The following is a 15,820-nucleotide window of genomic DNA, read 5'->3' as shown; positions in this document are numbered from 1 at the left end:
TCAAATACATTAATTTTAGCCCTCTAAAGTATAGGTTTATGTGCTCCATACCAATCAATTTGCAAACTATTGCTCTACCCCCCCCAATCAGTTTTTTTTTACTCTGAACAAAGACTGCCCAATGTGCTTTTGGTTAATACTTACTGCCCAATGTGCTTTTTGGCAGCCCTTAAACTGATCATGCTGTCTTCAAATAAACCATTAAAAGAGGGTGGGTGACTCCCACGACTCTCAGCTGGTGGCTTTGGAGCCACCAGTAACAAATTATTTACAATTGCCTCCAGCTGTTGTCATTGAGGTGCAAATGACTCCTACTTCTACTCTTTACCTTCTTGAGAACTCCCCAGGACTGCTTTCATTCTATGGTACTCATTACTCAAGCTCCTTCATATTGCCTCAAAGACTTTCACCCTTGTTCTCTTTCTGAAATTGGTTTCAAGGTTTTTGCAATTTGGCTCTTGTTTGGGGAAAAACTCTAAATGAGTGTTTGATTGCTTCTCTCATATATATATATAGAGAGAGAGAGAGAGAGAGAGAGAGAGACTCATTGCTGAAACTGAATACAAAGAGATAGTAAAAGTTGGCCCGAAAGTGCTAACTATGGCACACAAACTAAAATTTAAATACAGGAAATTAGAGTTGCTAAGTTTTCAACTTGAAGTTATGGGTAGGCTTTTAAGAGCAGCTTGAAGGGCTGACATTTGCAGGTAAATAACCAGAGGACAGAGGCAGTAGTATGGCCATGGTCATCGTCAAGTGAAGGGGCTTAAAACAAGCACAGAATCCAGTTTTTCTGATGAAGACTGAACTGAAAATGGCAGAGATTTACGGTAATCCTTATAATAGCAGCATCCCACAGACAATTAAATTGTTTTATTGCAAAAGGCTCATCTATCTAAATAATAATAATAACAGGGTCAGCCTCTCTTCCCTAGCCTGTGACTCATTAGGGGATATTTATTCATTAACAAAAATATTTTATCATAAAGTATCAGAGTGGTGTACTTCAATTGAAAAACACAACTAAAAGCAAGCCAAATAAGCATTAAAGTGACTGGCTAATTAAACCAGCTTCAAAGGCCTGCCCTCAGTGATATCCTTTCAATGCTGGGGCTGTGTTCATTGGGCTGGTGTCAGCAGTGTGGCCCTCATAGCATGCCCTCCGACATGTCCAGGCCAAAAAACAGGCTGCACATCCTCCAGGCTATGCTCCCAAGTGAGTCACATGACCTGTGCGAGATTACGGCCCCCCAAAAGTGCTGTTTTCAGGGGAATGTTGCAGCACAAAATCGCGGTTCCCAAAGTGGTTGCCATGCTCTCACATGAAAAAACGGGATGTCCCAGTTTTCCTGGGGCAGTTGTAATAATAATAATAATAATAATGTTGTTATTGTTTATACCCCTCCCCCAATTTGTCCCTCGGAGGTGGACCTCAGTGTCCGGGCTGAATGATGGAGGTGGAGACGTGCCTTCAGGTATGTCATAGGTGCATGACTACTGCCAATCCAGAGCTCCCCCATTGTTGCCATGACCTCACCCTGCCTCATCCTCATCCTGGTGACCACAATGCTCCCATCCTACTGCTAGCAGAACACTACTCTTCTGTAGCCACTACCGTATTATAGATTTGAGAGTAGGGTGAGCCTTATTATTGAGCTTTGTCAGCCACTCTGGCATCCCTTTTAGGTTTAAAAGATAAAAGAAGCATAAAGAAGTGACCACAGTGGCATTGTCTATTCACCACCCTTCCACGTCCTCACGGTTGCTATGTATCACCAGTTGGTAATAGTTTAGAACACACAACAAAGGTATGCATTTGTCTTACAAAAATAGGTCAGTCGGAGTTTTTAATCTCTTTCAGCATTGTATGAGTCATCAAAATGATAGGTGTTTGAGATGCAAATTAATGGAGGGTTGCTGCTTTGAAATCAGTCTTTGCTTATGTTTTGTTTCCTAAACGTTAAAAATATAAATATGAAAATGTAGTTTCAAAGTTTTACAAAGCTTGATAAATGCAATCTGCCAGTCAATATCTTTTCTAACCATGTAATGAATAGGAGCTTTTTTATGTTGAGGGCTGTACTCTCAGAGTGTTTAGCACACATGGTAGCAGTGGTGGGAGTGGGCGGGGCTGGAGCAAATAGTGGATGAGACTAGAAACAGAAGTGGGCAAGGCTCGCCATTATTATTTTTTGTCTCTCTGCCACACACTCTATTTCTTACTCACCCTATTTCCCTTTCCAGATCCCTACATGTGGTTAAGCCAAGGGCAGCAAGAGCCATTAGTTTATAACCACTGCTGCAAAGGCTTGCTTTGGGGGGCCTGAAGCATTTCCATTACAGGTTGGAAAAGTTTAAACTGTTGCTAGTTCAGACAGGCAGTCTCTCTCCCCATCTTTCAGAGACAGTTAGTCCCTAAAAGAGTGGAGGAAAACCAGATCCAACAGACTGCTGAGTGAGGTAAACCCTACCAGCCCTAGGAGCCCAGAAACTCCCCCCCCCTTTATTTATTTCTATTACAGAAATATTTTTTGCACACACACAAATCCCCTAGAACATTACTCAGGAATAAACAAGAGTGTCCCCTACATTTCCCCTAAAACCCTATTCAAGGTACTATATAGGTTGAGCAGGGGCATTGCAGCTCAGGCCATCATGGGGGCAACTGGTCACCTAGCTACACCTTGCCCTCACTCCTCCACTTTCTGAATTTTGTTTTCAGCAAAACTCAATGCAGATTTAAAGGGTCAGATAAGATCAATGTAGGAATCTTGACCAAATCATTTCTGGAAGAACCACAGAATTTCCCAGTGGCTGTGATCACACTGAATCCAGTGCCCTAATCTACTTCCCAAAGAGGTGATCACTGACTTTTCTAACAGGCCTCCTTGCCCAGCATCTGAATCAGAGCTGAACCACACATGGAACAACCACCCATATCCTCTGTGCTCGAATGGGAACAGGACTTGGCTTTGTCAAACAATGTTAGACTGCCTGCATGATTCTGTGAGCAGTCTTAAGAGTCAATAGCATAAAGTTGTGTGTACTCAGAAATTCAAGAAAAGTTGAGCTTCGCTTGTTTCATCTATATTTAAAATGTATTATGGCTTGATTAATTTTCTATTTATTTTTTAATTATTTATTGCTGAGGCTCATAAAGCACACTAAATAAAATTAACGGCATCATTAGCAGCATTATTGCAGTCTATAGAATACATAAGAGACTTCCCTTGTACATTTGCCCTGCTGCAGCTCCCTCATAACAATATCAGCAGGTCTCCACAGTGCTGTAGAAATGGTTATTATCCGATCATGCAGAGGTTTATGACTCCAGGTGGGAGCAATCAGGAGAATGAGATGAGCATTTAGGAGTTAATTTACAAAGCCCTGCATAAGGTTATAATGAAATGTAAGAGTCATTGTGACTCTTGTGATTCAATCCCACAGAATCATTTTACCTCCACGGAAAAGCTTAAAAACCAACATTTTATTTAATAACAACCGTGCTGTATCATTTCCCTTTCATTCAGGAAGCTGTGTATGTGTGGCGAGTAGTTGAGAGAAGCCAGCTCCTGTTCTCATTCAGTGCGTGTGTGTTTTAATGTGTTTTCTGTTGTTCCAGCCTCACTTTAAACAAAAATCACTTGTTTGCAGGGGAGTGCAATTATTTGATATTAACACCACTAGGACCTCCTAAACGAGGGGAACGGCACTCGGTAGCAGTTCAGCATCAATACAAGATTATTTGATCCAAACAAATTTTGCAGAAAAAGATGTAATAAAATATACTGTTATGGATGTGCTCAGCCCACATTACAATGCAGTGTGATGTTCCAAGACCTCTGTGGTTAATTAAGTTTGGATTCCTTTGGAAAGAGATCACTGGAGGCCATTCGGCATTTTGTAGAAATTTAAAAGTTGAGCATAGGAAGCATAGCTTAAACATGCCATTCGGCCATCAGAATCCACTGTTCCCTTCTAGACAGAAAACTAGAGTGGTGTTAGCTTACACAGCTCAAACTTTGCTTTCTGTCTATCATCCTCTCCCAGTGTGTTAACAGACTTTCAGTATTGTTGGGCAGGACTCAATCACGTAATAGAAAATTCAGGTTGCACATTTTGTAGCTCTTCAACAATGAACTAGAACAAAACAAAAAACAGATTTTTCGCAATGAGGAAAATGAGGAAATTGTGGGATAAGCATTGCTTGACACACTATCATCATATAATCTCCCAGCAAACCAATTGGAACCAATGCTTAATAAATAGCTGTCATTGTCTAATTTGCTTGCAAACTTTGCGCAAACAAATCCAGATGAATGCTTAAGAAATGGGTTATCTGGAAGTGAGGATGAGAGGAAAATTTCCAATAAATTTCATATTTAAAGAGGAACCAACCAAATTCTCACTCTATGAAACAATACAAGTACTGTTACATGGCCATTCTTCTTCAACACAGCACTTCTTCAAATTTTGCTATGCAGTTTTCCAGCCAAGTAAAAAATGTATATACTCCAATGAAGTGTGTATAAAAATGCATAGGTTAATGAAAATAACATTAGCTAAAACTGCTTGGGAAAATGTGTAAATTAGTGAAAGCTATTTACATAAAATGTGTTTATTAGGAGAAATTTTCAGTTAAATGTTGATGAATTTTCATGAGAACTTAAAAAAATGCAAATTGCTATGCAAATATGGAGAACTGAATTTTTTTGGGAAATGAGAAATTTAGAGCACTGTGATTGACTGAGCTGTCCATCCTTATCTGGAAGTGACCCCAATATTCTTTGACCTTTAACATCCTTTACTTTTTACAAGCAAACACCAAGATCACATTATCCTTAGTTAAGGTCAGGGAAGCAGTATCCCCTTTTTAGGTATTTTTCAACTGTGCAAGGACTATAAAGCAAATCACCATTGACACTAACCCTCTCTTAATCCTCCTCCCTCTTCAATATTGCAACATCACAACCAAGAAATCAGATCCCTTCCTCCAATGGAAATAGTCTTCATATGATGAAAGTGGAGAATAAACCTTTGGATCCAATCAATAGTGTGTGTTATTATTAGAATTGTCTCCCTACCTAAACCCAGAGTAGTATCAGTAGCTTTTAAATGGGTATGAACTGCAGAGGTAAAGTCAGCTGATCCTGGAATAATTTGGTAGAGGGGGAGAAATTGACAGGGAGGGGGCTGCAGTCCATTTTGCTGTTGCCAGTTTGATGCAGAGCTGGCCTGACGTTTTTGGCTTGGCTTTTGCTTTTTTCTTTTTTCTTTCTGGAATATGAAGAGAAAGGGAGGGCAAAACCCAAAAAAATATTTTAAGGGGTTCGCATAGCTTCTAAGGAAGCTTCCCTCCCCACCAACCTGGTGCCCTCTAGATGTTGCTGGGCTGCAACTCCCATCAACCTTGACATTTGGGCATGCTGACTGAGACTGAGGGGCACTGTAATCCAAATGCAGCTCAATGTGAGAGCATCTGCCTTAAATCCAGAAGGTTCCAGGTTCAATCCTGGCTTCTCCAAGTAGAGCTGAGACTGCCTCTTGCCTGAAACCCTGAAAAACCACTGAGTGAGATGGACCAATGGTCTGCCTCTGCAGGAGGCAGCTTCCTTTGTTCCTATTCCTGAGGACACCAGGAGGCGGAGAAAGTTCTAAACTTTTCTTGGCCTGGGATAGGGGGCTTATTTGATGAGCAATGGTGGCAAAGACTCTCCTCCCTGGAAGAGAGGGGAGTGGTTGTGGGTGGAAGCCCGAGCTCCGCCCCTAGCAGGGGGCATTAGCCCCCTGCCTCCCCCTCTCACCTGGCTGGCGCCCACGCCCATCGGCAGGCACCCAACCAGGTGCCTCCGAGGGGGCTTCACAGCAGCCTTTATACTGTGGCGCCAGCCCCCCCTCGGCCTCATTCTCCTCTCCGTCGTCCCATCGCGAGTCACCCACCCTCCACTTCTTTGACTTAGAGTCTTCCAGGATTCAACCTTTATTTGTTTTATCTATTGGATTTCTTACCCTTGCTTTACCATAAGGTCCCAGGGTGGGTTACAACAATAAAATTTACAATTATAAACATACAATGATGTGAAAACTGTTAAAAAGTGATTCTAGTTTAGCAACAGGCTGGGATAAAGACTTCCACTAAAATGATACTCCTTTTTCAGGAGGAGGGAGCAGACATGTAGTGGTAATGTTCATGATCTGATAACTATGAATGCACTGAGAAGCAGTAATAATAATAATAATAATAATAATAATAATAATAATAATAATAATAATATAATTTTTTATTTATATCCCGCCCTCCCCAGCCAAAGCCGGGCTAAGGGTGGCTAACAACAATAAGATAATACAACATAAGATAATTAACCTTACCAAAATATTTGGTTACATTTTCAACTTGTTAGGCAATTCAGCAGCAGCATTCACCTCTTAAATGTATTAGCATTCTTAAACTCTAAATATTTCTTCCATTAGTCTGCTTAATATGTGCACTTTCACAGAATGGGTCATATATTAAGTAGTCATCATTTCATATTTTTTTTGAAAAATAATAATCACAATTTAAAATATTAACTTGACATAAATCAATTAATCACATTTTGTTTTGTTTTGTTGTGAGAAGACCATTCATTTCCTTTTTTTCTTTTTTTTGTCATTTCCATCTGGGTTATAGTCAGATGGAATAACAACCATAGCAACATGTGTTGGGGAAAATTTGGAAGAGAATGCCACTTAGAGATAAAACTGTTGTGCACTATATAAATGGTTGAAACAAACAAATAATAAATGTGTGTGATGCTCCTCTTGGAAAAAGAAGGGCTCAATAAATGTATCCAAAGTCCCAGTAGGTGAGTCCTTTATTCCTAAGGGTTGGGAGCTCAGCTCATTGTCAGACATGCTTTCAAATACAGTTTCATCATATCAGACACGGGGATTTTGTTCCAAGAGTTATACATTTAAGCAGAAATCATGTATACCCCAAATTATCTTTTCCTTTGCTAGCAGCGGGTTGAGGGGGCCTGTGAAGAGGCCAGCCCATGTCTCCCCTTTCTACTCTTACTCCATGTGTTCTTCCTCTTGCAGGCCAGTAGGGAATCCCTGGCAGGTAGTCACCATCATGCAACATCACATCCAACTTATCCATGCTTACACGCATTCTGATGTGCAGAGGCTGGCATCATCCACTACCAACCTCTTCCACTGGAAAGTTGAGAAATCAAGGGAACCAGAGATGGTCTAGTCAGTATCTGGCCAAAACTGATCTATCCTTCACTTTTATCCCTCAAAAGGGAATATTTGCAAGTGTCAGAAGAAAGATAAGCTGAAGATACAGTGGAATGAGTGTAAATAACGATGGAAGAAAACCAGTAATGACTCATATGTGGTGGGCCATGAAGATGTCATTCTGACACTAACACCAAACTTGGATGGGGTTGGGGCTGTGCCCCTGCCAATGCCCCAGCACAACCCCAACCTTGTCAGCACCCTGTCCACCTAACTACAAGGTCACCACGATTGCTCTCCCAATTATATCACCCAAGGCATCAAGGGTTTGGGAGTCCTCACTACTGCTGCTCCTCCTACAGCCTTGACCACCCTTGATTTATCCCAGCAGTCCCTCTTCCAAATGTATTCAGGTATCAGGAGAAGCCTCCAGATATTGAAGGCCTCCATTTTGTAATTTGTCATGTGAATATATTGAACAAAGAAGGAATTGAATATTCGCTATGAACACGTCCCAGTAACAACTGAAGAGTATCCAGAACTGTTACTGGAAGGCACAGGGACTACCAGTCCTGCTTCTTATCACAGTAAGTTTGGAGGAAAGCGGACCTGCTAGCAAAGAGGACTGGTGGAAGATGATAGTACTGGATTAATATTTATTTCTTACACTTGTATCCTGTATTTCGTCTGCCATGGCTGTGTATAAGTGGTTTCCAAGCAGTCACCCATCTGGGCACTGGCCAGTCCTGCTTAGCTTCGGCTCAGTGAGGGCCTCATATTCCTGGGACCATGAATCTCTATGAGAACCATCAGAAACATTTCATATAGTGCTTGATGGCCATGAGGCATGTATGGCAACTCAGTAACCATTCCAAAGTACTAGAAAATTCCCAGATCTGACACTGTGCTCATAAATAGCTCATGAATTACCGAGTGCAAAAATTGTATTACAAGCCTGATAATTACAAGCATTGGTATCATCACTTGTCTTAAACCTGCAGTAAAATTAATTAAACTTTCAATGTCTTATAAGTTAGATCATGAATCCCAACACATAGACACATATGCAGCATCCTAATACTGTCAGCCAGGACTTGTAGCTGATTTTAGGGGTTGTTCATGAGCTGTGTGAGGCAGCTGAATAATGAGGCACATCACTTCCCCTTCCCCAAGTCAAAGCATAGTATCTTTAAGCCTCCAAGTCATATGAAGGCCCCCAGTAAGCCTCGTGTTGCTCTTTGTCTAGCTATGCTTTCTTATTTAGTGACTCAATCTTTCTCTAATTTTAGAGGTTTTGCAAGAAGTAAGGCTATCAAAAGCATTGCCTGTGGAACACTGAATAACTCTCGATTGTACCACAGCATAGGCTTTTTTTTAAAGCTAAAGCATTTAAGTCTTCAAACAAAATCTATCTTGCTTCTGTTTTTTTAATAATAATAATAATAATAATATACAGCAGGAGTGTGAATGAAACAGTCTGGGCAGCTTCACATTGTAATGAACTACTGGAGACCTGCAAGGGCCTTTTGGGAGGCCTATAAATTCTACTGGAGGACACTGACAACCACCATAAGGCATTATGGAGGAAAATGTGTGCGTTTTACTTTCCCATAATCTCCACCCCACCTATTGGTCTGCAGACTGGCAGGTGTAATTCATTCGGGGGGGGGGGGGTTGAGGTGTTCATCTGGCTCTAAATTTTGTCTACTTTGGCCAAAAGGGAAGAAAATTGTAGCCATTTTTATATTTCTCATTGTAGTAAATGGGAAAATGTGGGGCAGCTCAGGACCTAGATTGCAGTGTAAAACCAAGAATGTACTTTGTGATTCAGAAACAAATTAGCATAATTAAAAGCACATGGATTTAGATTACAAGTCAGTATTTGGGCCTTTGCTCACTCCTAGCAAATGTTCAGTTTCACAGGCTGGTACCTTACTTGAGAATCTTTCACTGGAAATGTTGCAGACAGAATGTGGAGTGTCTTGCTATGGAGCAAGTGACTTCCTCTGCTCTACTGAACAGCAAATGTGAATCTACTAATGAACATTCCTTTATTAAATTAACTTTGAGAGACTTTAGATAGTTCAGTCAGTAGAGGAAGAGACTCAGTCTCAGGGCCATGCGTTCAAGGTCCATGTTGGGCAAAAGATTACTGTGTTGCAGAAATCGGACTAGATGACCCTTGTGGTCCCTTCCAACTCTGCAATTCTGTGATGCAACATTATTACTTTACATTTAATTTTGAGATATTTTGTTTATAACTATTCTATCCTATGCCAAGCAGCGCTAATTTTACTTTTACCTCAAACCAATTTCAGAGGGAAATTAGTTTAATGCTACAGTAAGTTCATATTAAACAATCTAATAGTAGCTGGCTCACAGACACAGTTGAGGGAGAGAAAGAAATAAGAGCTGCTTCTTCTTTTTAAGGGAAAACTTTCCTCAGTTTTAACACCAAGCATCACCGCGAACACATGTAAGAGTCTTAGTCATAAAATCAACAATGGTAAAGGAACTTTACTGTTCTTAGCTTGAGTCATACACCAATGCTAAATCAATCATTTGTCCAAAAGAAAAGAAAGCTATAGAGTTTAATAGAATTTGCATGCAGAGAAGGAATATGAATAGTCAAAGTTCAATGAATGAAAATATGACCTGTGTCTCTCAAACCCTCAGATATTCATCTCCATATAACCTGAAAGGATGTAGAAACATATCAAGAACTAATTTATTCATTGAGAATCACCCTGACCATTGTTCACAAAACTTTTCCTCTCTCTGTCAAATAAAGGCAAGATAAATGCTATTAATTAATGTCAATACTATAACATTCCGTAGGAGGACCACAAATAAGGCAACATTTTTTGTTTGCAATTTAATTACGGCTTGCAAATGTGTGGGAAGAATATGATAAAATTTCAGTACGCTTCTACAAAATATACATAAACTTTGTAAAAGCTGCTGAAGACAACTTAAAGCTTCTGCCTTTTCTATGCTAATTTATTGGTTAAGCCCACTGTTTGCCTTCACTCACAATTAATACCATTCTGTTGTCTGAATAGCCCCCCCCCCTTCCTCCTTTACTTTGGAAAATCAACTTTAATCGATCAACCATAATTTGCTGGTATGCAATTGAACCATACCCCAAAAATACTGACTGCCTGGAAGTACCCAAAAATTGCAAGGAAAGCATTCTAATGCAAGCTTCTAATAGAAGCTCACCGGAGTTACAGAATCATTATATAAAGAAAACCAGTTTGCAGACGCTTTTAGGGGAACATGCAAATGAGAAAGAAGTAATAGATTGTGGGGTGGGGTAGAATCATCCCAACTCTGAGTCTGAGTATGGCTGCTTTTGTCCCACCCTTGATCTGACATGCACTTACCAGATGGATAGCCCTCAGAGTCTCTACAGCAATGCTACACCTTTCTCCTCTATCTCTGTTATTTTATTTTATTTTATTTTATTTTATTTTACAAATTGAGATAGTTGCAGTCTCTTTCCTTGCCATACTGAAGTATTAAAGATAGCAACTGAAACAGTTTCTTGCCTTCCATTCCTCCGTTGTTCCTCTGATTGAGTCTCCTGAGTTCCCAGTAAACTAAAATAATTTCTAAACTTGAATTCTAAAATTAAAGCATGAATCATTTGTTGCAGCTTTCAGCTCCTTCCATTCACAACACCTTCCCTTTCTTTATGTTACCAATGTGTTTGTTTGCATGAATGAAACACCACACTTAACAGGTTCTGCAGGGGATAAATTAGGGTGGTGAAACCATCCTTGAAGGTCAGCAAGGAGTGAGCAATATTTATATTACATGGGGTGCTAACATTTTATGAGGTGGATTAATGATATTTTTTCTTTTACCCTTATACACAGGTAAGTCCATGGGAGCACTGATCTTTTCCCACATAAAACACTATGATGTTTCCAATGACATTCTGCTTTTTAAATAGACCCGGGTTGATGGGAAGTTTCTTCAATCATACATATTTACTGTAAAATTCTGTATAATTCCTACTTTAAAATGATATCTTCCTAATATTCTTTAGGTATATTCCTTTATTACACTATTAGTAACTAATCTGAAAAGCAGTCTTTGCAACGCTGAGAAATATGTATGTGTGTTGTACTGAATGTTACTTCTGATATTTCATTTATCAAAATGTAAGAAATGTGTTAATGTGCAGCATCATGTAAAGATTAATTAGCAAAGGGAAGGTCTTGTGACTTGAACACTTCTATATTTAGGGTAGAAGGAAGTTCATCTGATTAAGCAATTACATTCAATAAAGCAAAACTTCATGATCTGGTAACTTTTTGTTAGTTCTATAAAAGTGTTAGAAAGTAAAAAAAGGGGGGAGCTCCAAATTAATTTGCATACTTTCAAATACAGTTTAATAAAACCTGACACATGGTCAACTTTAATTACCCCATCAAAATGTTGACAGGCGCTTTATTGAGACAGCACAATCTTTGTGGGCCAATAAATACTTTTTTGCAAATAGTATTGTATGGAAATAGTATTGTATTGTGGGAGGCAGTGGAGGACAGAGGTGCCTGGCATTCCCCACGTCACAACACTCTGGTCCATGGAGTCACGAAGAGTCGGACACGACTAAACAACAACAACATTGTATGGAAATAGCCAACCTATTTGAAAAATTGTACTCCAAATTATAAACCATATCTAATTGTGCTTTTGAAAGCACAAAGCACAAATCTCTGTGATTTGGGGGCTGGGATCTAGATTTATACAAACCGGAAGTACCGAAGACTGGCATGGTATGATCCTATGATCCAGTCACAAAACACTGAACTTTGCCAGCATTCTTGCTGGAAATCTGCCAATTCACTATTTGACCATGGTACAACAATAAACCGTAAACAGACCCCGGTGTTGCAAAAATTGAAATGAGAAGGATGCAGTTCAATTTCTTAACAAGTCAATCTCTGATCAATGACTACAGTATCATATGAACACTGATCCAGAGCATATTTTCTACAGTGTTTATATTTACTTACATGTAAGATTGGCTTGTTAAGCAATTGAACTGCATCCTTCTCATTTCAATTCTTTTAAGTCTGGCTGATGAAGAATTGATCAAGATTGGCTGATGAAGCATTGAACAAAACAGATTGGTTATCCGGAAACTCTGTTCTGGTGATATTTGGTGACAATGTATATATTGAACTTTTGAACTATTCTACCGCAACTGATGAAGAAGATTTCAAGACTTTGGTTGCTATTTCTGATCATTTGTATTAGTCTATAAATAGTGTTTAGTGCCATTGTTATTGGCCATCGTGTTGTGTTGTTTTGTTCAGTTCATCAGATTCACTATTTGAGCCTTTTATGGCTAGTTAAGAATCCTTTATATCATAGGCACCATGTATCAGTAAATGCTTCATTTTTAAGGAACAGACATGTGCATCACATGTTCTTAGGCACAGCATTACAAATTGACATTGCCATATTAATGTGATATTGTTCCTTTATTTTTTATTTTTTTATTTTTAATAAATTTTTATTAACTGGCTAATCACATCAAATTAAATCACATCACATAAATTCCGAATTACAAAGCCAAATTTTAAATTTTGTTGGGGGAACCCATACTTCAAGATCCGAAGGGGGATTCTGATCACCTCCTTGCTACTGTGTAATGTCCAAATCAGTCCCAATCAGTCCAAACAGAGTTCATAATTCTATCCAGTCTTATCTTGCTGTTTCCACATCACATCTTGTTCATATATTTTCTCTCTTTTCTTTATCATCTCTTCTGATAGTCTCCTTAAGCCGATAAACACCAATATAATAATCCTGTGTGAATTTCCCGTTCTTCCAATCCAAGTCCAGATGGTTTCCATATATCATCTCCGTCATAGATAACATCACTCTTTCCATCATAATTTTGCTAAGCTGTCGCTCTTAAGTCCCACTGAGGAGTTTAATCCACAATATATAAACAGCTTTGTTTCTCTCTTTCTCCTCCCAGACTCAAGACCTCCAACAGAGCTTCCCAAAATGGCGACGGCATTTTTAACTGCGTCATTCCAGGCTCGTCTTGAAACATGCTTTGGTTCGAAAGTTTATCTCCACACAGCCTTAAATCCACAGCTTAAGTCCTTAAAACGACATTTCTGACTCATAAGGGGAGGGGATTCTTGTTTAATCACATAGAAAAAGAAAGGAAAGTTTTTTTCCCTCCCCCTCAGTCATTTGCCGTACCGTATCTTGACGCATCTTCTCATGTTTTATTCTTGTCTTGTTTTATCAGAGATCTCTTCTGTCAGAAGTCTTTATTCCCCCTCCTTCCTTGAAGTATGTGCAATTTGCCGCATCCAAATTGTTTCTTTTGAAGTTCTTGCAGCTAGTGGCGTGAATCAGGGACGGCGTCCAGGAGTGCCGAAATCCCACAGGAGGGCTTTGTGCCTAGTGCCCCCATCCCCAAAAATTTGGGGGTGGTATAGGGCACAGCAGGCAAGGGCCGTCCCCCCCACAATCCTGGGGGGGGGGTTAAGGAGGCTAATTACCCCCATCATAGCCTCCAAATTACCTCGTGTGGGTCGGAGAGATGTTATTGTCAGCCATCTTCCGATGCGCCCCCTAGTGGCCCCCGTTCCTTTATTTTTTAGATGCAATGTGTGCTTTTTCTTCATTACCTGAAACATTTATATTTACGGTATGAATGACATTATGGTGAAATATATCTCTACATACATTCACATGAAAATCTGGAAGGTGTCATATAAAATTTTATTGGCTGCTGCTCTGGCCATTCTTTCTTCATAACCTCTAATATCAATTGCAGCCTGGTCAGAGGGGGCAAAGGACCAGCTGCATCAAGAGAGGCAATAGCAAAAATGAGAGAGGTGCTGGATTGGGACCCAGACACAAACTCTGAGTCCAGCAACTAGGGATCTCCTCAGAGACAGATGTGTGAAATATATTGCTTCCTGAATATGCTTCAGTATAGCACCTAGATGTCCTTAACCCTGTTTTGGTACATCGTTTACCAACTGCATCTCACTGCTGTTCAAAACTTCACATGCAACTGAAGATAACTGCCAGAGATGAACCTTTCAAATATATATTTTGATAGTGAGCATTAAAAGACATAGCATAACTGGCCACTGAACAAGGGCTTTTCTAAATTAGCATGGCAATATCTATTCCAATTCCATTGTAGCTGTCTCCTGCAAGAGTGGGCTGTCCTTAGTCTTTGAAAAGGGAGCTATATGTCATTCCAGTGAAAAGATAGTCTTGCAGCTGCCTATGTTTTATCAAACCTAAATATATGAAATAATAAATCTGGGGTGGGTAGGCGGTTTACAAATGAACTCAGTTCTTGTAAGGTCATCTCCAGAAATACCTCTTTTACTGAGCAGGCATGGAAACATTTCCATACCTGCTCTGTCAGGGACATATTTCTGGAGGAGGGCTATGCACCAAAGAAACCAGTAATTTCATGCCAGCATAACACAAGAGAAAGCACATGCATTTGCAGTTAATAACACCCTGTATTAGCTTCGTAGCTGCATGATGGAAGAGCGGAGGAGTCATTCAAATTGAGTTGTTTAAAACTTGCATATAATTCAGTAAACAAACTGAAGACAAATTGGCAGTAGTATTATGCATTATTCATGTTATAATTTTCTCAGAGGCCTCAGTAGTGCACGGCATTATGTAAAAACTGAGTAAGAGGGCAACTCTTTATTTCTCCACAGAATGCAGGATAAGGTGGTGTATATATATTTAAAAGCACTGCCAGGGCTTAGCAGAATGAGGGCAATAGAATTAAATGCCTTCTCTTAAATTTGTGAAAAATTGTATGACAAATTATCATATAATTTCCAGAAGATTTTCCTGCAATACTTTAGAGATTACATTTTCTTCTGCCCATTAGGTTTTCAGCTGGGTTTTTTAAAAATTCTTCCATTTTCATTATTTAAGAAAATATGGTATAGAACTATTTTCAGCTACCTACATGAAAACAAAGCAGGTATTTAGCTAAATGAGAGGACAACTGGTCAAGAGAAGATTGCTGCTTTTTATGCTGTATACACAAGGATCAATAAATATAAATTACAAAGCAAGATTTCTCTCCATGAGTACAAACCAAAACAAAGGACAGAATGTAGCTATATTTAATGCTGACACAGTTTAGAAATATTTGAAAACTACAACAAGGGAAATCAGGAAAACCCAACACTAGTTCAACCACTGTTGATTATATTTGCAGGCATTTAAAGAATTTATTACAGAATGTGTACTTCACCAAAATGCTGACTCTCCATAGAAAATGTATTGCAAAAAAGTGCTGACAAAATCAACATTTCATATTATTGAAAAAAATATATTATGAGGCTGCTCTGTGACAAAATATGATTGATGAATACTTATATTGAACATTTTTCTTTCAGTCAAATCATTTATTATGAAATGCACACTTTCATTCCTCTGTTACTCTTTATTAAGGTTAAAAATTCAAGCAGTCAGTTCGTGATTCACATCACAATAAATTGATTCCCTTCCCCTTCTCCTCTATCTTGGGTGAGATAATATAAGCTTTTGTCATCTTTTTCTGTAACAA

Source organism: Podarcis gaigeae (assembly GCF_964106915.1).
Source record: "Podarcis gaigeae genome assembly, chromosome: 9".
Taxonomy (NCBI): Eukaryota; Metazoa; Chordata; class Lepidosauria; order Squamata; family Lacertidae; genus Podarcis; species Podarcis gaigeae.
The sequence above is the reverse complement of the archived record's forward strand: the minus strand, read 5'-3'. Positions refer to the sequence as shown.